The 25313-nt window shown below is 44.3% G+C and overlaps 1 protein-coding gene across 14 annotated transcripts in view; it reads left to right on the top strand.

Moving 5' to 3' along the window:
* The first annotated feature begins 575 nt into the window (after positions 1-575).
* The window catches only part of SLC41A3 (solute carrier family 41 member 3), a 79024-nt gene continuing 54286 nt past the window's right edge, over positions 576-25313 (top strand). For 2 of the 14 annotated variants that reach the window (XM_070576402.1, XM_070576409.1), the window contains exon 1: positions 680-790. The gene's annotated coding sequence lies outside the window, so the exon portion shown is untranslated. Of the gene's footprint in view, positions 791-846; positions 1058-4467; positions 4550-25313 lie in introns of those variants that run through there. The other 12 variants (XM_070576399.1, XM_070576403.1, XM_070576408.1 and 9 more) reach the window with 12 other exon arrangements.

Here is a 25313-nt window from a genome sequence, read left to right as displayed (position 1 = left end):
CACTCAAGTATTTAAAGGTGAAATATGTCACTGGGACGCTTTAAAGTTACTTCAGGAAACAAATAAGGTGTGTCTGTGGGAGGGATATAGAGGGAAAACAAAAGGCAAGATGCAGACCTTGACTGAAGCTGGTCGCCAGGCGTGCGGGCCGGTTCACCGTTCTGCTTTTGTACGTCTGAGCATTTCCATTATTAAAAAGTTAACCACACAACAAAACACGAATCCTGCAAACTTGACGGAGCACCGGCTGCAGGCCGGGCATCTGTGCCGTAGGAATGACGGGCTTCCACATCCCTTAAAGAAGGCACCCTCATGTCCCCTTTCCTTCCCCGCCGTGATTCGGTTTCCTCCCTTGTCAACCAGCCTCAGAAGAGACAGTGCCCGGAAGGGCTGCGGCGAGCACCCGCTGCGGCCACGGATCGCACGAGCTCGGCGCGCCCCGCGCAGCTCGGTTTACAGAGTCACAGCCGCGGGGAGCCCAGCCTGCAGGTGACTCGGCGACGCACACGGCCCGCCGCCCACACCCGGGGCCGCCGCCCAGAGGCGGGTCTGGTGGCCCGGCCTTCCGGCCTTCGCCCCGCCCCGCCCGGCGCTCCCGGGTCCCCGCTGCGGCCCCCAGCGCTCCCCGGCCCCCGAGCCCCCGCCCGGTGCTCCCGGGGCCCCGCCGCGGCCGGGCCGGGGGCGGAGCCGGGCCCGGGGCCTCGCCCGTTTCCTCCGCGAGCCGTCCCGGTACGGAGCGCGTCGTCCGCCCGCCGTGCCCGCCTCCTGCCCGCCGCCCGGAGCGGATCTGGTGAGCTCGGCCCTGCGGCCAACGGGGGGTGGCGGGGGGGTAAAGCGGTGGGTCCCAGGGTGCCTGAGGCCGGGGTGAGCTGAGCTGAGCTGAGCGTGGGTGCCAGGCGGGGCCGGGCTTTCCGAGGGAGCGCCTAGAGCGGGGGTGGCACACCGCGGAGGCCGGCCCGGGGAAGCGCCGGAGCTGGGGTCTGGGGCGGGGGTTGCGCGGAAGATGGAGTCAACTCGGGGTTTCTGACGGAGTTACCGTGGTGGGAGAGGGAGCCAGGTAGGGGCCCGGGGCGGGGGGGTCCGCCTCCGTGCCACCAGGGGAGGGGTGTGTGCCAGAGACGCGACCCAGAGCGTGGAGGACGGGCCCCTTTTCTCAGGTGGTTCTGAGGCTCCACACATCCGGTGTCTGGGCTTAAAACTGACCTGCTCCGCGTGCAAATTCTCCACCCCCTTCCCCCACTAATTAGAAACTACTCAGGTGGGTCCAGCATGCTTGTCTTTAACCGGTCCTGATGCTGTGATCCTTTAAGGACCACTGATCTAAAACATCAGCTTTGAGGGGTTTGAACTGGCTGTGGGGACCCGTCAGGTGTCCTGTGATGCAAATGCATCATTCCTTTTAATTTTCAGGACCCTATGAGTTGGGTGCTATTATCTCCATTTAACAGACAGGCCTTGGAGGCACAGAAATTTAGCTTTTCTAAGGACACACATCTAGGGGAGAACTGGGATTCCAACCCTGGGAATGGGCTCCAGAGCATCGCCGAACCAGGCCGCCTGGGAAGCCCGAGGCTCTAAGGTGACGGCCAGGCTGTGGCAGCTGAGCAGAGCTAGGTGGTTCCAGCATCTGCCCCACAGGTGGTCACGAATGGCCCTGTCCCCCTGCCTTGGGGAGAGCACTAGTTTCTATGAGGTGCCCAGACCCCAGGATTCAGGACCAGCTGTCCCCTCCCCCATTCACCGCGTAAATGCAGTGCCAGTGTCATCAGTCTGGTGGGGATGAACTCTGTGAGGCATGGAGAAGATCAGTGACCTTTTAGACTCATGTGACTGGCAGCCCAGATGGACTCAATCCCCATGCCAGCCCGTCTCAGGGCCTGCTCCCGAAGGAGGGGCTCCTAGTACTATGGCTCATGCAGGGCTGTCAGTCCACACTACCGATACCTTTGTTGTGGGGGGCTGTCCTGCAGCAGCCTGTCCCTCTTGTGTCCCCTAGGGGGAAGCCTGGGTGGGGACCCCTGCCTTGGAGTCAGTGCCACCTCCCCCCAGCCTCACCACTCCCTGTGGCAAAGGATTGGGTTTTCCTGCAGCCACAGCCCACTCTCCTGAGAGGAGCCTCCCTGCCCGGCAGGCCTGCCCTTCGAGACCTGATTTGTCCCTCTGTACTCATTGGTATTGATCTAAGTGACATTTGAACACATTCTCCTTATGAAGCACCCCCATGTTCCCGATGAAGCTCAGGGCCTTTGACCACCATCCACAGAGACGTGAGGTCCCTGTTGGTGGATCACAGTGTCCCCACTCTGTGAGCGGCACAGAGCGGGTGGCAATGACTGCTGGGTGCTGGGTGCTGGGCACGGCTGGGCTTCTGAGCCAGGCAGCTCCCCTCCTTCCCGAGGTCACCCCTGGCCAGGCCTTTCCCTGCACCCCTACGTGTGTCCCTAGTGAAGCTGGACCACAGGACAGGGCAGCGTGGGGTGCTTTCAGACGACAGGCGTCGGGGTGCCTTCCCCAGGCCGCGGCAGTTTCCCCTGGAGCTGTTTCTGGGTGGTGCCCACAGCGCTGCCTGCTCCTTCGCGTGGCCGCATGCCGTCCTCATAGGGATGCCTACAGTCCAGCACTGGCTGTGCTGGGTTTTGCTGTTGGGCGTGTTTCCTTGTGCCCCCGTGTCAGTGAGTCACCACAGTTGTGCCTTGTGGGGTGAGGACATTTGGGCCCGAACAGTCGCTGCCCAGCTGCCTTTGGCGGAGGGGGACCCCTGCCCTCCCCCACTGGCGGCCGGGGCGCTTCCCTCTCCTGCGGCCTCTGGGCCACCTGACTGCCTGGTGAGTCTTGTCTGTGGTGATTTGTCTTCCTCCTTCTGCTGAGCACCGTTTCTGTCCTTTGCCTCTTTCTCTGTTGGTTTTTGTTGTTGTTGTTGTTTTGTTTTTTGGGTTTGTTTTTTTTTTTTTGCTGAGGATGATTTGCTCTGCGCTAACATCGTACCAATCTTCCTCTGTTTCCAAGAGACAGTGGATTGTCAGGTGAAATTTGTTGTAGCCAATCTTAGGGTGTGGGCTGCCAGCACAGCATGGCCGCTAATAGAGCAGTGCAGGTCCACACCTGAGAACTGAACCTGGGCCCCTGAGGCGGAGCATGCTGAACTTAAACACTAGGCCACTGGGCTTGCCCTCTACGCTGGTCTTTTTGTCCCTTGGTGCTGGGTGGTTCTTCATTGTTTTTGCATACTGTCCCTTTCTCTCGTCTGTTCCAAATATTTTCTCTAGACTTTTGCTTGTCTCTTAATTTTGTTTAGAAGTTTTGTCCCCCAGAGCATTTAAACTTTAATATAGCCAATTTTTTTTTTCTCTCTCTGGTTTTTGCTTTCAGCTTATTTTTTGGAGGGAGTGGAGATCTTCCCTGTTTTAGCCTTAGTAGGTTCAAATCCCTAATTTAGGGTAAAAAGTCCTTCTGATGGACTGCTTCCCTGGCTGCTCAGGCTATCTAAGCCCCTCCTGGCTGGTGGAGAGAGCCCAGAAAAAGCTGGACACCTGGACACCTGCTCTTCAGTGCTGTCCACGAGGCCTGGATGTCTGGGTACCTGCACAGAGAGGCCTCCCCATTCCTGACTTTGTGTAACACCTGATTCATGACTTCAGTACACCTGTTGAGCGGTCAGCGCTTTTGAAGACATCTGCTTTCTTCAAAATGATTACATCTCATTTATTTACACAGCTAATAAATCAAAACTTATGCATTTAACAAATTCTCCAAACATTACAACATTGATCACATGTGTATTTATTCAGACTTTTCTGAACATTTACTTAAAGTTATACAACTAATATATTGGATTCCTATAATGTTTTCAATATGCACACAATATTATAATGATTACAAGATTAATCAGTTCAGTTACTCAGAAAAAATCCAATACCATGGCTATAAATGTATGTCTTCATTATCTTTATTATTATTCTTATTCTTTCCCTGTGTTGTTTTCCTATGGTGTAAGTAATTTCACTAATATTTTTGCATGCTCCTACGGTTTCAGGAATCTTGCCAAAGAAGAGAAAATGAAATAGCCATCTCAGAGCAGGACGTTGGCTGTAATGGATAGCCATGGATTGGTTCTTGCCAGGGGACTGGGTCCCGGTCATACAGCCCAAGGACAGTCATCTGTGTGTCCTCAGGCTGAGCCCTGTCTTGTCACAGAGTTGTAGTTGGTATTCCAGCAGACTCACATTCTTGTCTTTTAGATTTGATTTTCTTTAGATGCGGCTTCTTTCTCAGCAATGAGGGAGCTCCTCCTGGAGCCAGCCTGGTTTCTTGGCATGTTTAAAAACTCATTCGTGTTCTACCTGAGTCCTACCACAATGAGTGGGTCACCCAGAGGTTTTACTCCCTTGGGCAGGAGGGAACAAATCTGTATGGTTTATGTTTCTCTAATTGGCTTGTTCTTGTGGAACACTTTGGGCCCTCTTTTTAGTTGGTTATCTTGTCTGACCATCTGGGAGCTTCAGCTGTGAGCCTTCATTCTGCCTAGTTATCCTGTGACCATGAGTGCTGGGTGAGTTTTCCTGTTCTTGGTATGGTTTTGCTTTTTCTAGCATTGTTTGACTTGTCCAGTCTGTCAACTTAAAGTGCAAATTTATCTGCTATTTTACCCTCAAAATAAGTTTATTCAGGAATAGCCAAAAGAATTACTATTCAGGATGCTCATACTATAGGGAATCATAGGCAAATCCAAAGAATGAGGGGAGCTGCTCTTATAGAGAAAAAGGGGGTCTGTGAGGGGCTGTCCTAAAGGAAAGTCCATTGGGGGAAAGTAACAGTCCAGGGTGGCAACGGCTTCTGATTGGCTGAGCTGCAGTGTTTCTGATTGGCTGGGCTGTGGCGTTTGTCATTGGCTGGGCTGTGGCATTTCTGATTGGCTGGGCTGTGGCATTCCTCATTGGCTGAACTGTGGCATTCCTCATTGGCTTGGCTGTGGCATTCCTCATTGGCTGGGCTGTGGCATTTCTCATTGGCTGAGCTGTGGCATTTCTCATTGGCTGAGCTGTGGCATTTCTCATTGGCTGGGCTGTTGCCAGGTGGGGAGAGAAATCTTCCTTCATCAGTAAAGTAGTTGTACTTCCTGCCAGAGATGCAAGCATCTGTCTCTTCCTATTTGGTGTAATTAACAGTGTGTGATAGGTCATCAGAGCTCCCCTACAGGCCTTCCCAACTCCAATTTAGTTAGTTTCTACATTTCCCCTTTTGATGAAGATCTTTCTCCGAAAGCATCGCTGATCAACCTTCAGGCTCCCTGCACATAGTGCTCTTGTCTCTCACTGCCAGGAAGGACCCTTGCTGGTTGTCATGTCTGACATTGGAGGGAAAGTGCATAGCAATGAGAAACCGCTTAGGCCACATTTGAGTAGCAAGGAAGATTAGGAGGGAGAACTCTCAGGCATTTCCCTTCTAAAGTGTCTGTTTCCCCCAAGGTTGTGGGTGTTGAAGATTGTCTCAAAGGGCTGAGCCAGCATCACCTTATTGGGCACGTCATTTTCACAGAGATTCAACAGGCAATAGGTACAGAACTTCACAACAAGGATGCAGAGTAAGATTAAGAGCAATACTATAGGCCTGGCCTGCAGGATGGTTCTAAACCAGGAGCCCAGACCTGAAGGTAACCAGCTGAACAAATCAAGAGACAGTGGATTGTCAGGTGAAATTTGTTGTAGCCAATGTGCTTGCTCTATAATCTTAGGTAGTTGGGTTTCTACTTCCCCACAGGTCTTTGTCCACGTGCAACAGGAGGTGTTCGCCACTGCACAGACACCTCTTTATTCAGCAAGTAGATAATTCAGCGCCATATGATTATCCAAAACTACCTCGGCCAGTGAGTGAAGGGACCATTGCTGAGCGGAAATGGCTTTGGCTGTGGTGCCGGCCAACTCCTCTGGTGTCAGGGAGAGCTTTATTGGCACTCACTCCAATCCATGGGGAGAAAGCTCTTCCCATGGAGGCAAACCCAGAGTCACGTATGCCTCCTGGGAGTTCTCATTTAGAGCGACCATGCAGATTCAACGGCAGAGACAATGAGAGGTCTCTGTTTGGTCATGCAGAGAGAACAGGACAGTGGATACAGCAAGGGCACGCTGTCCTTCTGTTCCCCAGCTGTCAAGGCAATGAGTTGCCCAGGCAGAAAGGCCATTACTGAAAACTCCACAGGTAAAGAGGTAACCAGCGGGTGCACACGAGGCTCCCACATCAGTGACATCCTCTGTACACTCGTTCATCAGCATAGAGGCATTCGCCTCCTGTAACCAAGGCTCAGACGCTGTGTTGTTACGTGCCGAGATGTTGCCTGAATACACGGATATGTTGAGAAATACACAATTCTGCTTACACTGATTGTCCCACAAAATTTTCATACAAATATTCAAAAGATCTTGTTTTCTCCTTGCAAGGTTGGGTGCACTTAAAGCAATAAACGAGTTTAGGTGGCCTTACCACCCCGAGTCGGTAAAATGGGCCAGCAGAGCATTTTACACAAACAGCAGCATGTGGAATCCCAGTGAAATTCCTTCTAGGGTGAGCTGAGGGTCGTTACTGTCTTGGACACACCGAGGTTTCCAATGGCAAGTCTCACAATCAGAGAGGTTCCCCCTTTTGGGAGGGATTAAGAAATGTCGGCAAGGGCATTGCCCTTCCAGGAAAGAGAGGGAGAAAATAAAGAAACAACAGTGGAAGAGGGTGCACAGGCCTGGTCCACTCATCCTGGGAAAGTTGTCTGCCTCAGACGTCGGCTGCTTCTCTTCCTGGTCAGTTTGATTTGAGGTCCCAAGTATTTGTTCAGGACCAGATGTCAGGTGGAGCCTTCTTCAGCTGTGAGATGTGCACCCAAGGCTCGAGTCCCTGAAGTTTGGCTGCCATCTGGGTAGAGAGGAGGGCCTGGTGTAGTCCCTCCCAAGGAGATTTCAAGGGCAGTAAAAGTGGAAACGTCTGTTTGGAGTATCACAGCCAGGCATTTAAGGAGACTAGAAGAATTTAGGGTCCAGCCCAGCTTACAGGTATAACAACACCTTAAAGACAGTAAACAGGGCTAGAATCTAATATCTACAAACGTTCAAGCATAATTTCTCTCTCCGCAATTACCCCCATTTTTATAAAAGATAATTGTAGTAAAACTCATTTGTATTAAGCTTGGCCTGATTATTTATATAAGTGCAGCAAGCCTAGTGATCGACCCTACAAGCTCTTTTTTAAGATTGCTTTGCTGGCTCTTGTAAGCAAGGTCCTAGGTCGATTATTCAAGCAGTTCCTTAAAGCTGTGAGCCATGTCTGAGTGTCTGTACATCTTTCCTGAATATGACATTCTAATCAAAGCCTTGGTGATGGAGCCAATAATTGCAACTGTGTCCTGTTTCTAAGGAGAACAACCTTCACTGAACCCGTGCAAATACACATATTGTCACGAAAAGGATACTTAGAGTTTCCAAATTCTGGAGGGATTAGATAGAGAGAAAAAAATAAATGTTTCAACCCTTGTTGCAAAGTACACTTTACCAAATTGCTGTAAGTTATGGAGAGCTTACAGGAGAGGAGAAAAAGGAGCCTTGACATCTGGGAACCAAACATCAGAGCAGTCAGCCCTCCCCAGAAATTCCCACCCAGCTCAGTGTTAGGATCTTAAAGTTACCAAAACCTGTGTTCCAGAGTACTTGTCAGTCTTTTCCATGAATCTCTTTGAAAATGAAACATTTTTATAAAAGCATCAGAGTAAAACAATAACTGTAACTGACAAAAGACTTTAAAAAAATTATTTTGTTGAGGTTATATTGGCTTATAACGTTGTATAATTTCAGGTCTGCATTATTCTGTCTCAGTTTCTTTGTAGACTCGCTACGTAGCATCGTGCTCACTACCAATCGTCTGATTTTCATCCAGCACCATACGTATGTGCCCCTTTGCCCTTTTTGCCCTTCCTCCACCCTCCCCTCTGGTAACCACTAATCTGTTCTCCTTATACATGTGCTTATTCACATGTGAGTGAAATCATACAGTGTTTGTCTTTGTCTGGCTTATTTCATTTAGCATAATATCTTCAAGGTCCATCCATGTTGTTGCAAATGGCATGATTTTGTCTTTTTTATAGCTGAGTAGTATTCCATTATGTATATATATACATCACATCTTCTTTATTCATTCATCAGTCGATAGACACCTGGGTTGCTTCCACTAGCTTCTTGGCTGTTGTGACTAATACTGTAATGAACATAGGGGTCCCTAAGTCTCTTTGTATTGTTGATTTCAAGTTCAGTAGTGGGATAGCTGGGTCATATGGTATTTCTATTTTTCATTTTTGAGATATCTCCACAATGTTTTCCATAGTGGCTGTACCAGTTTGCAGTCCCACCAGCAGTGTACGAGGGTTCCCTTTCTCCCCATCCTCTCCAACGCTTGTTATTTTTTGTTTATATTCTTGGTGATTATAGCCATTCTGACAGGTGTAAGGTAGTATCTTAGTATAGTTTTGATTTGCATTTACCTGATGATTAGTGGTATTGAGCATCTTTTCATGTGCCTATTGGCAATCTGTGTATCTTCTTTAAAAAAATGTCTCTTCATCATATCCTCTGCCTGTTTTTTGGTTGGGTGGTTTTCTTGTTGTTGATTTGTGTGAGCTCTTTATATAATTTGGAAATTAACCCCTTATTGGATATATGATTTGCAAATATTTTCTCCTAATTGGTGGGTTATCTTTTTGTTTTGTTCATGGTGTCTTTTGCCTTGCAGAAGCTTCTTAGTCTGATGTCAGCCTGTGTGTTTATGTTCTCTTTTGTTTCCCTTGCCTGAGTAGACATGGTATTTGAAAAGATGCTTCCAAGACCAAGGACAAAGACTGTACTGCCTATATTTCTTCTAAGAGTTTTATGGTTTCAGGTCTTACATTCAAGTCTTTAATCCATTTTGAGCTAATTTTTCCGTGTGGCATGAGATAATAGTCTACTTTCATTCTTTTGCACGTGGCTGTCCAGTTTTCCCAACGCCATTTATTGAAGAAACTTTACTTTCTTGATTGTATGTTCTTGGCTCCTTTGATGAAGATTAGCTGTCCTTAGATGTGTCGTTTCATTTTTAGGTTTTCAATTCTGTTCCATTGATCTGTGTGTTTATGTGCCAGTACCATGATGTTTTAATTACTGTATTTTTGTGGTATATTTTGAAGTCAGGGATTGTGATGCCCCTAGCTTTGTTCTTTTTTCTCAGGATTGCTTTGGCTCTTTGGGGTCTTTTGTTGTCCCATATAAATTTTAGGATTCTTTGTTCTATTTCCGTGAAGAATGTCATTGGGATTCTGATTAGGATTGCATTGAATCTGTAGATTGCTTTAGGTAATATGGACATTTTTACTATGTTTATGCTTCCAATCCATGTGCACGGAATATCTTTCCATTTCTTTATGTCTTTGATTTCTTTCAATAATGTCTTATAGTTTTCAGTGTATAGGTCTTTCACCTTCTTGGTTAAATGTATTCCTAGATATTTTGTTCTTTTTGTTGCAATTGTAAATGCAGTTCTGTGCTTGGCTTCTCTTTCTGTTAGTTCACCATTACTGTTTAGAAGTGCAACTTTTTTTGGGGGGGGGGGAGGGGTGAATAAGATTTGCCCTGAACTAATATCCATTGCCAATCTTCCTCTTTTTATTTTTATTTTTTTGCTTAAGGAAGATTAGCCCTGAGCTAACATTTGTGCCAATCTTCTTCTATTTTGTTGGTGGGATGCCTCCACAGCCTGGCCTATGAGTGGAGCAAGTCTGCGCCTGGGATCCGAACCCACAAACCCAGGCTGCCAAAGTGGAACGCATGGAACTTTAACCACTCGCCACAGGGCAAGCCCACAACTGATTTTTGTATGTTGATTTTGTACCCTGCAACTTTGCTATAGTTGTTATTTCTCATAGTTTTCTTGTGGATTCTTTAGGATTTTCTGTATATAGAATCATGTCATCTGCAAACAGCAAGAATTTCAATTCTTCTTTTCCAGTTTTGATTCCTTCTATTCCTTTCTCTTGCCTAATTGCTCTGGCCAAAACCTCCAGTACTGTGTTGAATAAGAGTGGTGAGAGTGGATACCCTTGTCTTGTTCCTGTTTTCAGAGGGATGGCTTTCAGTTTTTGCCCATTGAGAATGATGTTGGCTGTGGGTTTGTCATATATGCCCTTTATTATGTTGAGGTGCTTTCCTTCTATACCCATTTTATTGAGAGTTTTTATCATAAATGGGTGTTAGATCTTGTCCAATGCTTTCTGGCATCTATTGAGATGATGATGTGGTTTTTATTTCTCATTTTGTTGATGTGGTGTATCACGTTGATTGATTTGCAGATGTTGCACCATCCCTGTGTTCCTGGTATAAATCCCACTTGATCATGATGTATGATTCTTTAAATGTACTGCTGTATTTGTTTTGCTAGTATTTTGTTGAGGATTTTGGCATCTATGTTCATCAACAATATTAGCCTGTAACTTTCCCTTTTTTGTGTTGTCCTTCTCTGGTTTTGGTATCATGGTCGTGTTGGCCTCATAGAATGAGTTAGGAAGTGTGACGTCTTCCTCAATTTTTTGGACTAGTTTGAGAAGGATAGGTATTAAATCCTCTGAATGTTTGGTAGAATTCTCCAGACAAGCCATCTGGTCCTGGACTTTTGTGTTTTGGGAGGTTTTTGATTACTCTTACAATCTCTTGTGATTGATCTATTCAGATTTTCTGTCTCTTCTTGATTCAGTTTTGGGAGGTTGTATGAGTCTAAAAATTTATCCATTTCTTCTAGATTGTCTAATTTTTTGGCCTTTAGTTTTTCATAGTATTCTCTTATAATCTGTTGTATTTTTGTGGTATCTGTTGTAATTTCTCCTCTTTTAATTTTATTTATTTGATCTCTCTTTTTTCCTTAGTGAGTCTGGCTAGGGGTTTGGCAATTTTGTTTATCTTCTCAGAGAACTTAGTTTCATTGATCCTTTCTGTTGTTTTTTTAGTCACTATTTCATTTATTTCTGCTCCAATTTTTATTTCCCTGCTGGTGACTTTGGGCTTTGTTCATTCTTTTAGGTGTAGTTTAAGGTTACTTATTTGAGATTTTTCTTGTTTGTTGAAGTGGGCCTGTGTTGCTATCAGTTTTCCTCTTAGTACCACTTTTGCTGCATTGCAAAAGAGTTGGTATGTTATGTTTTCATTTCTGTTTCTCTCCTCGTACTTTTTAAATTTCTCCTTTGATTTCTTCATTGATTCAGTGGTTGTTCAGTAGCGTGTTGTTTAGTCTCCACATATTTGTGACTTTCCCAGCTTTTTTCTTGTAGTTGATTTCCCGTTTCATATCATTATGGTCAGAAAAGATGCTTGATATGATTTAAATCTTAAATTTGTTGAGGCTTGCCCTTTTTTCCCCAGTGTGTGGTCTGTCTTTGAGAATGTTCCATGTGTACTTGAGAAGAATTTGTATTCTGCTGGTTTTGGATGGAATGTTCTATATATATATCAAGTCCATCTGGTCTAGTGTTTCATTTAAGTCCAGTTTCCTTGTTGACTTTGTGTCTGGATGATCTGTCCATTGATGTAAGTGGGGTATTTAGGTCCCCTGCTATTATTGTGTTCCTGTCAATTTCTCCCTTTAGGTCTGTTAATAGTTGCTTTATGTACTTTGATGCTCCTGTGTTAGGAGGATCTCATAACTCAGCATTATGTTCTCTTGGTGGAATGTCCCTTTTATCATTATATACTGCCTCCCTTTGTCTCTCATTGTCTTTTTTACCTTGAAGTCTGCTTTGTCTGATGTAACTATGGCTACAGCTGCTTTCTTTCGCTTGCCATTTGCTTGGAGTATCATCTTCTATCCCTTCACTCTGAGCCTACGTTTGTGTTTAGAGCTGAGATGTGTTTCCTGGAGGCAGCATATTGTTTGGTCTTGTTTTCTAATCCATCCAGTCACTCTCTCTCTCTCGATTGGTCAATTCAATCCATTCACATTTAGAGTGATTATTGATATGAGGGCTCAATACTGCCATTTTATCTCTTGTTTCCCAGTTCTATATTTCTGTTGGTTTTTTTTCTTTGTATTTCTGACTGACATTTCAGTTTGGTGGTTTTCCTTGATGGTTTTCTCATTATTTAGGATTTGTGACTCTGCTCTGATTTTTCGTTTAGTGGGTACTGTGAAGTTTGTGTACAAGATCTCATAGATGAGATAGTCCATTTTCTGTTTGCCTCTTATCTACTTTAGCATAAGCATATTGCATCCCTTTGCTCTCCCCTTCTGAATTATTGTCATTACAAATTATTTTTTGTGTTGTGAGTTTGTGGCTAAATTGAATTGCTTATGGTTATTTCTGGTGATTTCTTTTCCTTTGTCTCGTATGTTATAATTGTTTGCTAAAGTATTCTGGTGGAAAGGTGCAGTTTTCTGATTTTGTCTGTTATTTATCTCCTTGCTCAAAGCTTTGTAAATCTTTGCCTTTTTGTATTAGGTATAAGGGCTCCCTTTATCATGTCTGGTAAGGCAAGTCTGGTGGTGATGAACTCCCTCAGATTTTGTTTGTCTGGGAAAGCTTTTATTTCTCCATTGTATGTTAAGGATGTTTTCACTGGATAGACTAGTCTTGTCTGAAAGTTCTCATCTTTTAGTATTTTGAATATGTCATTCTCTTTTCTCCTAGCCTGTAAGGTTTGTGTTGAGAAATCCACTGAAAGCCTGATGAAGGGCCCTTTGTAGGTTATTTTCTTCTGCCTTGCTGCCCTTAGTATTTTTCCTTTGTCATTGACTTTTGACAGTTTTAATATTGTATGTTTTGGAGAAGGCCTTTTTGTTGATGTAATTAGAATTTTCTTGGCTTCATGTACTTGCATGTCCAGCTCCTTCCCCAGGTTTGGGAAGCTCTCAGCAATTATTTCTTTGAATAAGCTCTGCTCCTTTCTCCCCTCTTCTCTCTCTGGGATACCTTTCATCTTTATGTTACTTTTCCTGATTGAGTAAATATTTCTTGAAGAATTTCTTCATTTTTTAAAAATCTTAGTTCTCTTTCCTCCTCCAGGTCAAGCATTTCTAGATTTCTATCTTCTAGGTCACTTATTCTCTGCTCACAAAGTTCTGCTCTATTTTTTATGGTTTCTAGTTTTTTTTTTTAAAAAAATTTCATTAATTGTGTTCTTCATATCCAGAATTTCTGTATAGTTTTCTTGAAGGCTTCAATCTCTTTGGTGAAGTATTCCTTATGTTCATTAACTTTATTCCTGAGCTCATTGAACTTCATTTCTATGTTTGCTTGTAACTCAGTGAGTTTCGTAATGACAGCTATTTGAATTCTCTGTCATTTAGACTGTGGTCTCCTGTGGCTTAGGTTTGGTGCCTGGAAGCATCATTTCCCTTCTATCCTGCAGTGTTAGTGTAGTTCATGGTGTTTGATGAGTTGATCCTCTGCCGGTGCATTGGTGGTAGTCTGATCGCAGATTCCACTTGCCACTGCTTGTAGGGGAGGCAGGGGATGTTTTCTGTCTCTGCCTTGTCTGTTCCTAGTTGTGCTGGCTGGGCCGCTCCGAGTTCATGAGGGCTGGCCACAGCTGCTTGCCAGGTTGTGCTTGTGCAGGGGGGTTGCTGCATGTGGTGGGTGGGTTGCATTTGTGCAGGTGGGGTGCCTTCCTGAGTGCTGGCTGCTGTGTTTGCTGGGTGGGCTGGTGCACTCTTGCGAGTGGGACCCCTCTGCTCAGTGGGTTGCTTTTGCATGGCTGGGGTGCCTCCACACTGGCCTGGTGCTGTGCTCAGTGGGCAGGTCCCGTGGGCTGCTGCACTCGGTGGGTGGGGCACCTTTGCAGGGGCCAAGCTGCTGTGACTTGGTGGGGAGCACATGCACAGGTGGGGCTGCCGTGGCAGAGTGGGCACACCTGCTGCCCAGGCTGCCACTCTGAAAGTGCTTGTGCATGGGCTGGACTGTCCCTACCTCCATTCACAGTCATCCCAGCCTCTGTGTGAGGATCCTCATCCTGGATTGCTGCTGCCAGGATGGGGGAGGATCCCACTCTGTTAATTATGCTGCTTCCTGGGAGGCCAGTACACCCACCTTCACGTGTACAGGTGTGTGGATCTCGCAGGCGTCCTGTTATGCTGTGTAGAGAATCCTCTGCTGGCTAATGGATGTTCATTTAGATCTAACTTAGAGGAGAGACACAGGGAACTGTCACTCTGTCATGATGCTCACGTCACTGTACAAAAGACTTTTTAGAAAGGCAATGGGTAAATGCAGTTGACCAGGAAATTTGGTTATTTTTGTGCCGTATATTTTTAGATAGTAACTAGAATTATAGGTAGTAACCTTATATTAGGATATATCAGATTTTTAGGAATTTCATACAATTTCTTGAACACTTTTAGTAAGACTCACAGATACAGTATAATCTAAAAAGGTCTATTATTGCTTATGTGACAGTGCTTCTCGTGTAATTTGACATACCAAATAAGCCTCATTAGTGTAATATCTCTCTTTTTATAAAGAGGGGGAATACATCTTTTGAGATGCCCTAGGTGCCTTATGGAAAATCTCAAAGTTATATCCAGGTCAAAAAGTTGTCATTTAGAATTTGAATATTTTGGGAAGCTTGTCAAGAATATCAAAAATGTTTGGACACTTGACCAAATAGGATCACAGATCATCACAATATAATACTTAAGTATCTATTTGATCAAAGTAACAATAACAGGTTTCAAAGGCAAATAGGAAAAGTTACATAGTTGTAAGCAAAATTTTACTTTTTCAATATTAAGAACGCTCAGTTTTCATAAGTAATTAGAGATCTAATAGGAATAAAACAGGAAGTTATTTTGATAAAACATAAAATATCTATTTTCTAGGCATATTACTTCAAGGTAAAGAAGATTTCACAGTTTATCAAAGGCAGACCAATAGCCCAAGAAAACTTTGTCCTTTCAACAGAAAAGAAAGCCAAATTTTAAATTTGTATCAGCTTATTTTGATACTAAAATTTATTCATTCTAATCTTAGTCCTGACTGCTCATAAAATTCTTTTCCCAAGATTCCTTTCCACAAATGTCCTGTGCTTTCTTTTACATTCAGATTTTGTCTTATGTCTTTCCTTTTCCCATTTGAAATAGCCAGCCTCTCTTTAGGACAAACTCATTCTATTTTTCTCACAACAATGCATTTCCACACCTCATACCTTCTTTTGACAAAACACACACCTTTCTTTCTTTGTATATAGAGTGTTTCTCATTCTGTTTCTAGTTGCTTTCGTTCCACATATTAGAATTCTCAGCCCTTAGAATCCCCAGTTCCTAGTGAACACTAAGAAATAAGCAGTTGTGGACTGGCAGATTTATAAATACATTTCATAATTTCTAGGAGTATCTGTCCTTTTGAATAGTGCAGTCCTTCAATGTGACATAAGATGTGGTTGCCAACAGACCCAAATTTATCCTTCACTTCTCTGCAATAGGAAGCCAGAAGTAGATAAACCTATCTTCATTAACTGATGTTTTACCATGGTATCTTGTTTGGAAAATGACTTAGACATTCAGTGACTATCCATTATTTAGTTTAACTTAGTATAAACTTTGATCTTATTCACATTTATTTTAATGACTTGCTTTTAGCAATCATGCTTGGATTAGACATTAAATAGCCAACCATCATCTTAAGCTACTTTCTTGCTGACAAATTTTGTAACAGAAACAGCATGAGCCTTCTTAACTAGTAAACTCAGGCAGAGAAAAAGTTGCACATTTCCCTTACACCCAATACTAACAACTCAGAAGACACGCCTGTTTTTCACACTGAAAACCTTAAGCTGCCTTTCACTTATTAAAGATTAATCCTAGATTATGTAAAATTGAAAACACTTGGGTTAGTTTCCATTATATTTCTGAAGTTTAGGAATACGTAATTTATAAGCAGTTAATTTCAAGCCAATTAAGTAGAGCTCTTTACAAACCAACTTTAGCAATACCATCTGGAGGTAGAAAAATATCACATCGCTGTTACATCCACAGACACAAAAATAAACATCAACATAGATCTCAAAGCTTTTACTTTAAAACTTTAGCTGTGTCTCAGGTGCAAGAATATAAAACTCAAAGGAATAGTTGGATCCAAATTGTATTTCTGGCAGAAGGACTAAGGTAACTTGTTTAGTTGGTCAAAGTCTTTTACTAAAGGTTTTTATTTGCGTGCTATGAGGATCCTTGCAGAGCTGTTTTTGGAGTCATTTTGTAGATTATCAAAAGTCTAGGGTGTCAGCCTGGTGATGTGGTTAAGTTTGTGTGCTCTACTTTGGCAGCCCGGGGTTTGCATGTTCAGATCCCGGGCACAGACCTACACACTGCTCATCAAGCCACGCTATGGCAGCATCTCACATACAAAGCAGAGGAAGATAGGCACAGATGTTAGCTCAGGGACAATCTTCCTTACCACAAAGAAAAGAGTCTAGGGTAATTGCTATTTAAATTTTTCTTTCTAGTTGTTGATTTGTTCCAGTTAACTTAGAATTAGTAATTGGGGTGTATCATTTGAATCCTCAGCTTGTCTGATTTTAAAGGCGCAGGTTTTCCCAGAGGGGAAGAGAAGAAAATGGTATTGGGGTGGAGCCACGCACAGGATGGCTGCTGGAGGTGGAGCCTGAGACAGAGGGGTCTGGGAAGACAAGAAGGTGCCTGAGGCAAAGAGTGGGGAAGGGAACATGAGGCTTCAGAAGCCAGTTTATTCTCCCTGTTTTTTAGTTATTTTGGCTAATTTAGACAAGGTGTCCTGTAGCGAGGTGATTTAGAGCTCTGTGTGTGTCCAGAGGCCTCCAGGTACCAATGAAGATAGACACACCATTCATTTTGCTTAATTTTAGAGCCACGGTCTTCCAGTTTGGTTTAGGAAAAGTGAGTTGGGGAGATGGCAAGTTCCCCATAATGGCCATTGTAATTGCAGACTACTCTCAGCCAGTTCTGCCCTCTTGGTTAAAAATGCCCATGTCAGGGGCCCACAGTTCTTAAACATAAACCCAGCCAGGGTCCCTGAAGGAGGGTTTCCCTCAGAACATTTAGATGGCTGGGATCCCATTCTGAAATTTCCTCTGAAAACCCAAGAAAGTTGCTAGAGTCCTACCCCTGACCCCCAAAGAAATCTATAAACAAAAGAAAGTTGCCAGATTCCAGCCCTGATCCCAAAAGGAACCTGAAATCCAAAGAAAACTGGATTCTCAGCCTGAGCCCTGAAGGAACTGTGCCACCTTCAGAAAACAACTGAGTCCTCAGCCAGGATGGAGCCTTGAACCCAAGGACAGAGCCTTGAAGGGGAAGACAAAGTCCCTACCCCGAGGACAACGCCTCCTGATCCCAAATAAAGTCAGAGAGCTCAGGTTGCAGACGGAGCGGAGCTGGGAATCTGGGAAGAGACTCACCAGAGCGAAAGCAGGAGGCAGCTCACAGCAGCGATGAGCACAGGGGCTTGGTTGATTCTGGGGGTTGCTACCTCTTGGTGGTTGTCTCCTTTGGATCTCACTTTTTTGACACCAAATATGTTAGCTTGAAAAGCATATTTGCGTTTTATTTTACCCTCAAAGTGAGTTTATTTTGCAATAATAAAAAGAATTTCAGTTTGGGATGTGCATGCTGTGGTGAGGCATAGGCAAATCCAGAGAACACGGGAGGGAGCTGCTCTTATAGAGGAAAAGGGGGAGTGGGAGGGGCTGTTCTAACAAAAGTCCATTGGGGGAAAGTAACAGTTCAGAGCGGCAACAGCTTCTCATTGGCTGGGCTGCGGCGTTTTCTCATTGGCTGAGTTACTGCCAGGTGGGGAGAGAAGTCTTCCTTCAGCAGTAAAGTAGTTTTACTTCCTGTCAGAAGTACAAGTGTCCTCTTTTCCCGTTTGGAGTAATTGATGATGTGTCATGGGGCATCAGAGCTCCCCTACAGGCCTTCCTGAACCTGATTTTGTTAAGGTTTCTTTTGTTAATCTCCACAACTCCTCGCGTACACACACACACATCACAGATGCCTCTGTTCTTTGGGAAGTGACACGGATGCCATCAGATTTACAAAAGGCCTGGCTGTGCAGTGATAACTGTCTTCCTAGCATCAATAAGGGAAAGGCTCTGTAATGGGCTATTTCATCCTTGATTGACTTTAGTTAATGACTGATTTTGTCTACTGTTTTATTCACTCTTTATTGATTTTATATGTTTTGTATTAATTATAACTTTTCACTTTTTATTTTTCTTTTGCTGAGGAAGATTTGCAGTGAGCTAACCTCTGTTGCTGATCTTCCTCTTTTTGTGCATGAGCTACTGCTACAGTGTGGCCACTGATAGACGAATGGTGTGGGTCTGCACCCGGGAACTGAATCTGGGCCTCTGAAGCAGAGTGTGCTGAACTTAGCCGCTGGGGCTGGCCCTAATTTTTCACTTTTGATATCACAATGAACTCATGGCTCTTTGTGGATTGAACACATAAAGTGGTGGAATTATACTGTATTTATTCTTATTGGATGCTGAAGTTGTAATTGTTTGACAGTGGTTGCCTGTTTAAATTTTGTTATTCATTTTAGCCCCTCCTCTGATGCCTTTGAAAGTATCTGGTTTTCTGGCAACAACAGAATGTTGCAGAGCCATCTTGATTTTTCTCCTGCCCCAATTTATGGGATTCACTGTCCTCCAAGAGTCCTTGTTCTGAGTACTAGAGACCAAAATCTGAGTGCCAGAGGCACATGGGGGTGCCCCCCAGGGGGTGAAAGTTCTCTTGTTTTGGACTACTTTTGGAAGTGTCAGCTGAAAAATACATCCTTTTTAAAGGTTAGAGTTCACATTGACTTTTAGCAACTTGATGTTACATTCCCAATGTCCTTCAGATACATGATGTTGTGGACAGCTAAGATTTTTCACACGCTTTGGAAGGCCCTGGCTCCCCACTCTCCCCTCCAGAGAAGAGCAGGTCAGCTATTTTGGAATCGCAGTGGGAACATCTCAGGTATCTCTTGATGCATGACAAAGCACTACAAAACGTAGGGGCTTAAAATAACAATTCTTTATCATTTCTCAATGTTCTATGGGTTGCTTGGGTGAATTTTTGGCTCCATGAGGGTCACCTGGGGTCAGTCATGGGCCCTGATTCCCTTTAGTGGGAAGCGCACAGAATAGTCTTTTGAAAACATAATACATTATGATGTCATCTCCTGCTCTGAGCCCTCCAGTGCCTTCACCTCACTGTGAGGAAGAAAGATGAACACTTGCCTGGCCTGTGAGGCCCCCGTGGTGGCCCTGCTTTCTGCCCTGCCCTCACTACCTGCCGTCCTCTTTCACTGTCTATACCCAGACGTGTCTAGCTCTGTGCCTCTCCTTCCTCAGAAGTGCCAAGTTTCCCTCACCCCAGTGCCTTTGTTCTTGTGGCTCTCTCTGCTTGCAGGGTTCTTCCCCCAAACCTTAGTGTGGTTAGCACCTTTTGTGTCAATCAAGGTTCAGTAAAAATGTCACCCTGTCTTCTAGAGCCTTCCCTGATTATTCCTTTGAGCTGTCGCCTCCGCCTTCCCCAGATTGTCCCTATCAATTCACTGTAGCATTTAATTTTCTTCATACTTGGATTTATCTTGTGCATTTACTTGTTCTCTTGTTTATTCCTATTTGTGCCTCTAGAATATAAACTTTCCAGGAGCAGGACCTTTATCTGTCTTGCTTTTCACTGTATTCCTGATGCCAAGAAAATATTTAACATAAAAGGAGGGCACAAAACATTCTTTGTTGGATGAATGATGAAGTGCTGATTCTCAGGATGCATAGAGGATAGTAGGCCTCTGATACTTTTGCTTGTAAATGTTACTTGCTTAAAAAATTACAAAAAAGTAGTACATGGAGGAGGAGGAAGGGGTGAATAGGTGCAGCATAGAGGATTTTTTAGGGCAGTGAAACCACTCTGTATGATATTATAATGGGTCCATGTCATTATACACTTTTCCAAAAGTGTAGGATGTGCAACAGCAAGAGTGAGCCCTAATGTAAACTGTGGACTTTGGGTGATACCGATGTATCAATGTAAGTTCATCAGTTGTAACAAATGTCCCCCGCTGCTGGGGATGTTGATGATGGGGAGTTTATGCATATGTTATATGGGAAATCTCTGTACCTTTCTCTCAGTTTTGCCATGAACCTAAAACTGCTGTAAAAAAATAGTTTGTTTGTTTTTTTTAAATAGCACGCATTCGCTGGGGAAAAGTCCAAACAATATGGACATGCATAAAATCTGAAGGATTATATCTTCATGTCTCCTGTATCCCAGGCCCTTTCTCCTATGTTCACCAGCTGAGTGGATGATGGTGCCTTTTACCAGAAGGAAGAGACTGTGAGAGGCAGAATTGGGAAGTGGAGAGTTCTACATTAGACTTGCAATATTCAAGATGCCTCTTAGACAGCTGAGTAGAAAGTTGGGTTTCCAAGTTGTGATTCCAGGATGAGGTCTGAGCTAGAGACATAAATTTGAGAGGTAACAGCACATCATTGTCGTTTAAGGCTGTGGGACTGGATGAGGTCAAGACACAGGCTGTGGACAGGAGAGATGAGGACAGAGTCTGGAGTGTCAGCATTAGAGATCAGGGGGATAAGCAGTGCCAAGAAAAGAGACAGGAGTGCCAGTGAAGTAGGAGGAAGGTGAGGCAGTGTGTGGAAGCCCAGAAGGGCCGCCAGACAAGACACAGGATGGCCAGGTAAATTTGAATTTCAGAGAAACCGTGAATCGCTTTTCAGCATAAGTATGTCCCATTTTATTTGCTAAATCTGGCAACCCTAAGCCAGGAGAAGGGATCTTGATGAGACCCACAAGAAAGAAAATCAGCCAGGGCAGCGATAACAGACTTGATCCTAGAATGCTGGGCACAGGAAGCCTCCGAAGGGGTGCTGTAACTTGGGGAAGGAGGATGGGACGTGTCATGGACTTCAGCAGGAAGGCATTGGTCAAAATTCCTCTAGACTTAGCAGGAGTAGCGGGGCAGTACAGCTGACGTCAGGCTGGAGAACAGGGCATTGTTCTCGAAGGCCAGCAGCATCGCCTGGGCTTTATCAAGAGGAATGAAAAGGAACAGGGGCTAAAGGGTGGGGGCACAGCGGGGGGACAAGGATGTGGGACAGCCACAGTGGGCAAATCTCAAGTCCTTGAGTGTCTCATGCCGCAGTGAATTTGGCCAAGATGTCAGGCACACTGAGGTCCCGGGGGGACTGGCATTGTGCGGGTGCCTGCTGGCCTTGGCAAGAACGGTTTGTGCAGGATGAGCGTGAGCACAGAGAGGGAGGTGGGGACACAGAGACAGTGGGAATGTGTCTCTGTGTACTTGCGTCCTGAAGGGGAGGAGAGAAATGGGGTGAATGCTAGAGAGCAGCTTGTTCTTGAGCAAATCCTAGGGCAAGTTCTGAGCCCCCTCAGATGATCCCACAGAGGTGGAGGGGAGAAATCGAGGAGGCAGGAGAGAGGAGACCCTTGCAGGTGTGAGTCCTCAAGAAGGCTAAGATGGGCTCCAGGGGCACAGGGAGAGGCTGGCTCTCTTGACTCTCTTCATCATTGGTTTCCTCTGCTCTGTAATGGGGACAAGAATAATGAGATCTGCCTAGAGTCTTGTCAAGGTTAAAGAACCACCACGAGCATTATTGGCAGCTGTGTCTATTGTCTTTTGAAGGGGTGCAGGGACCCAGGACCCCCCAACCCTGTTCTGCTATGCTCCTTTCTCCCCATGGTTCCAGGGGAGACACATGGAGAAGCAGAATGGGGACTGGAGACCCTGTTGACAGCTCTGTAGGGTGCTTGCAGTGGTGGCAGGACTGGAGCCCTGCCCTCCTTCCTTCCCTCTTTAGTACCTGCCTCCCCACTGTGGCCAGGCCTCGCATGTGTGGGCCTGGCTCAGTTTATTGGCATTGCTACAGAGAATGTGACAAGCATTTTAAAAAAGTGGCTGGTCTGCTCGAGGGGTCAGGCTTAGAAGGTCGAGACCAATGAGGCTCCTGGAAAGGTGGAGCATGGGTTCCAGTCCTAATGAATGACATGGGCCTTGCCCAGCCAGGTGAGGCCAGCTCCCGTGGGCGGGGCAGAGGGTGGGGTGTGGCCGGCATCACTGGGCCTGGTATGGCAAGAGGTGCAGAGTTTCCTGCCCCTGGGGTTGGGCTGCTACAAGGCCTTTAGGAAGGTGCAAGTCCTGTCAGAGTAAGTAATTCCCCCACTTGTTTCACTGGTTTATTGCCCCTTTGAGACAAGCGAAGCCTGCCGTGGCCCTGGTTCTGTGGGCTGGTGGGTGGGGACTGTTTGTGCCTTCAAGGGTGCCCTCTGAAGACATGAGGCGTCCCCCACCTCCTGCCCCCTTCCTCATTGCTCACTCACGCTCTCCTCATGGGCCCAGAATCTCCTCTCCTGACCGACAAACCTGCTCACAGTGCACTGTCCATGTGATGGGGACAGGGTGCTGGTGACCTTTGGCTACTTTCGACTACAAGTTAAAACATGTACGGAATGTCCCTGGTGGGCTCTTCCCTCTGCTCTTTCTGAATTTAAAAGTCCTGTGGCAAAAAAGCTTTACCAGCCGCTGGGTGGAGGAAGCCTCATTCCTTGCCTGAAACTGGCTGAGATCAACTATCAAGGATGACAAGAGAAGGCATAAACATGTTTGAAAGCAGATAAAGGAAAACCTCGTTTAAATTGGACTGAAGAAGCCCTGCAGGGGCAGCTCGCACGCATGTGCCAGCCGTCGCAGCTTCTTGCACAGCTCGGGGAGGGGGCAGCTCAGTCACCACCCCAGCAGGAGGAGCGGAGACCCCCTGCCCAGCAACAGTTCAGCCGCTGAGCAGCTGTCACCACGCTCAGCCAATAAGAAGTTCAAACTCTGGCCTCCTCCAGCGGACTTTCATTCAAAGCAGCCCCTCCTGACTCCGCCCCTTTTCTCTATGAAAGACGCTCCCCTCCTATGTTCTCTGCACGTAGTTTGCCATAGCTTTCATGTCCCAAGTCGCAATTCCTCTGCTATTCCTGAATAAACTCATTTTGCTGGTAAAGTAACTGGCCATTTTATTTTTGAAGGTCAACAAATGACATCTATACTGAAAATAGGAGTGGAAAGACATATGCATTTTACCAAATTAAACCCCAGGCTCTAGAACATTGATTTAAAAAAATATATTGTGTGTGTGAGTGTGTGTACATTGAGAGAAAATACACTAGACTTAGCCTTAGTTATTTTGGAGCAGTAAATTGGTGATTTAACTTTTCTTATTTATACTTTTTTGTATGGTCTAAATCATATTTCTCATGAACTCATTGCTTTTGTAATAAAAACAATCAAGTTATTTTTACTTTGGAAGGAAAGTAATGTGGGATGGTTTTTCAAGAGTAGAACAGATGAGTGGATTATGGTATATTCATATGGTTACAGCAATTAAATGAAATGGATTCAGCAACATGGCTGTCAGAAGCTTATTGTCAAAGGAAAGAAACCAGACATGAAAAGAATAAATGGAGTGTGATTTTATTGATCTAAATTACAAAGTAAGAATTTTTTACTACTATATTTTTTAGGGCTGCACTCCTCGTTGGTAAAACTAAAGAAAAAATAGAGCAGACTGAGGAATGGTCATGTCCAGAGTTAGGTCTGTGGTGCTCTCTGGTGGGGAAGACGAGTTGTTTTTGGAGAGGGGCTCAGAGAGTTCGGGAGGGCTGATAGTGTTCTGCTCTTTGACCTTATTCCACAAATGATTCATAAAAATTTTTTGAGATATATCACATACCAAAAATGTGCCCCTTTCAAATGTACAACTTAGTAGAATAGGAGACACATGTTCACACAAAGACTTGCACATGAATGTTCATAGCAGTGTTATATATAAAAGCAAAAAAGTGGACAGAGCCCAATATTCATCTCCTAATGAATCAGTAATATGTGGTCTTTCCATACAATGGAATATTATTCAGCCATAAAAGGGAATGGAGTACTGATTCATGCATCAACGTGGGTGAACCTTGAAAACATCATGCTAAGTGGTATCTTAATGTGGTTTTTATTTGCATTTTCCTAACAACTAATGTTGAGCATCTTTTCATGTGCTTATTGCCATTGTATATCTTCTTGGGAGAAATATATATTCAACTCATTTGCCAACTTTTAAATTGAGTTTACTTTTGAGTTTTAAGTGTTATTTTCATATTCTGGATACTAGACCCCCATGAGATATGTGATTGGCAAATATTCTTTCTCCTACTGTGGGTTGTCTTTCTTGAATACAAAACTTTGAAATTTTGAAGTCCAATTTTTCTAATTTGTTTTGATTCTTGTACTTTAGATATCATAGCTAGGAAATTGTTGCCTAATGGAAAGTCACCAAAATTTTTACCTATATTTTCTTCTAAATGTTTTATAGTTTTAGCTCATAGGTCTTTGACTTTAGGTCTTTGATTCATTATGGGTTAGTTTTTGCATATGGTTTGGCGTAAGGATCCAAATTTCTTTTGCATGTGGCTGTCCTACTGTCTCAGCACCATTTGTTGAGACTCTTCTTTCCCTGTTGAATAGTCTGGGCGTCCTTGTTGAAAATCAATTGAGCATAGATACATGGGTTTATTTATGGATTCTAAATTCTATTTCATTGATCTCTATCTATTCTTATGCCAACATCACACTGTCTTGATTACTATAGATTCATAGTTAAGGTTTGAAATCCCCAAGTGTGTGTCCACCGACTTTGTTCTTTTTTCCAAGATTGCTTAGGATTCTGAGTCCCTTGCATTTCCATGTGAATTTTAGGATCAACTTATCATTTTCTCCAAAATAGGCCACTGGAATTTTGACAGAGATTGCGTTGACTCTGTAGACTAATTTGAAGACTATTGCCATCTGTTGTCTTCCAATCCATGAACACAGAATATCTTTTCATTTATTTGGTTTTTAAAATTTTCTTTCAACAGTGTTTTACAGTTTTCAGGGTAAAAGTTTTGCACTTCTTTTATGGAGTGTATTCTTAAGTATTTTGTTCTTTTTGATGCTATTGCAGAAGCAATTGTTTTCTTAGTTTAACTTTTGGATTGTTCATTGCTAGTATATAGAAATAAATTTTTTTTGGTATTGATCTTGTATTCTACAACCTTGCTGAACTTGTTTATTAGCTGTAATAATTGTGTGTGTATGTGTATTCCTTAGTATTTTCCATGTACAAGATCATGTCATTTGTAACTGGAGATAGTTTTACTTCTTCCTTCCCAAACTGGATGCCTTTTATTTCATTTTCTTGCCTACTGTACTGGCTAGAGCCTCAAGTACAGTTTTTAATAGACGTGGCAAAAGC

This window comes from Equus przewalskii, chromosome 15 (genome assembly GCF_037783145.1).
Source record: "Equus przewalskii isolate Varuska chromosome 15, EquPr2, whole genome shotgun sequence".
Classification (NCBI taxonomy): Eukaryota; Metazoa; Chordata; class Mammalia; order Perissodactyla; family Equidae; genus Equus; species Equus przewalskii.
This window is presented reverse-complemented; position numbering and strand designations above follow the sequence as displayed.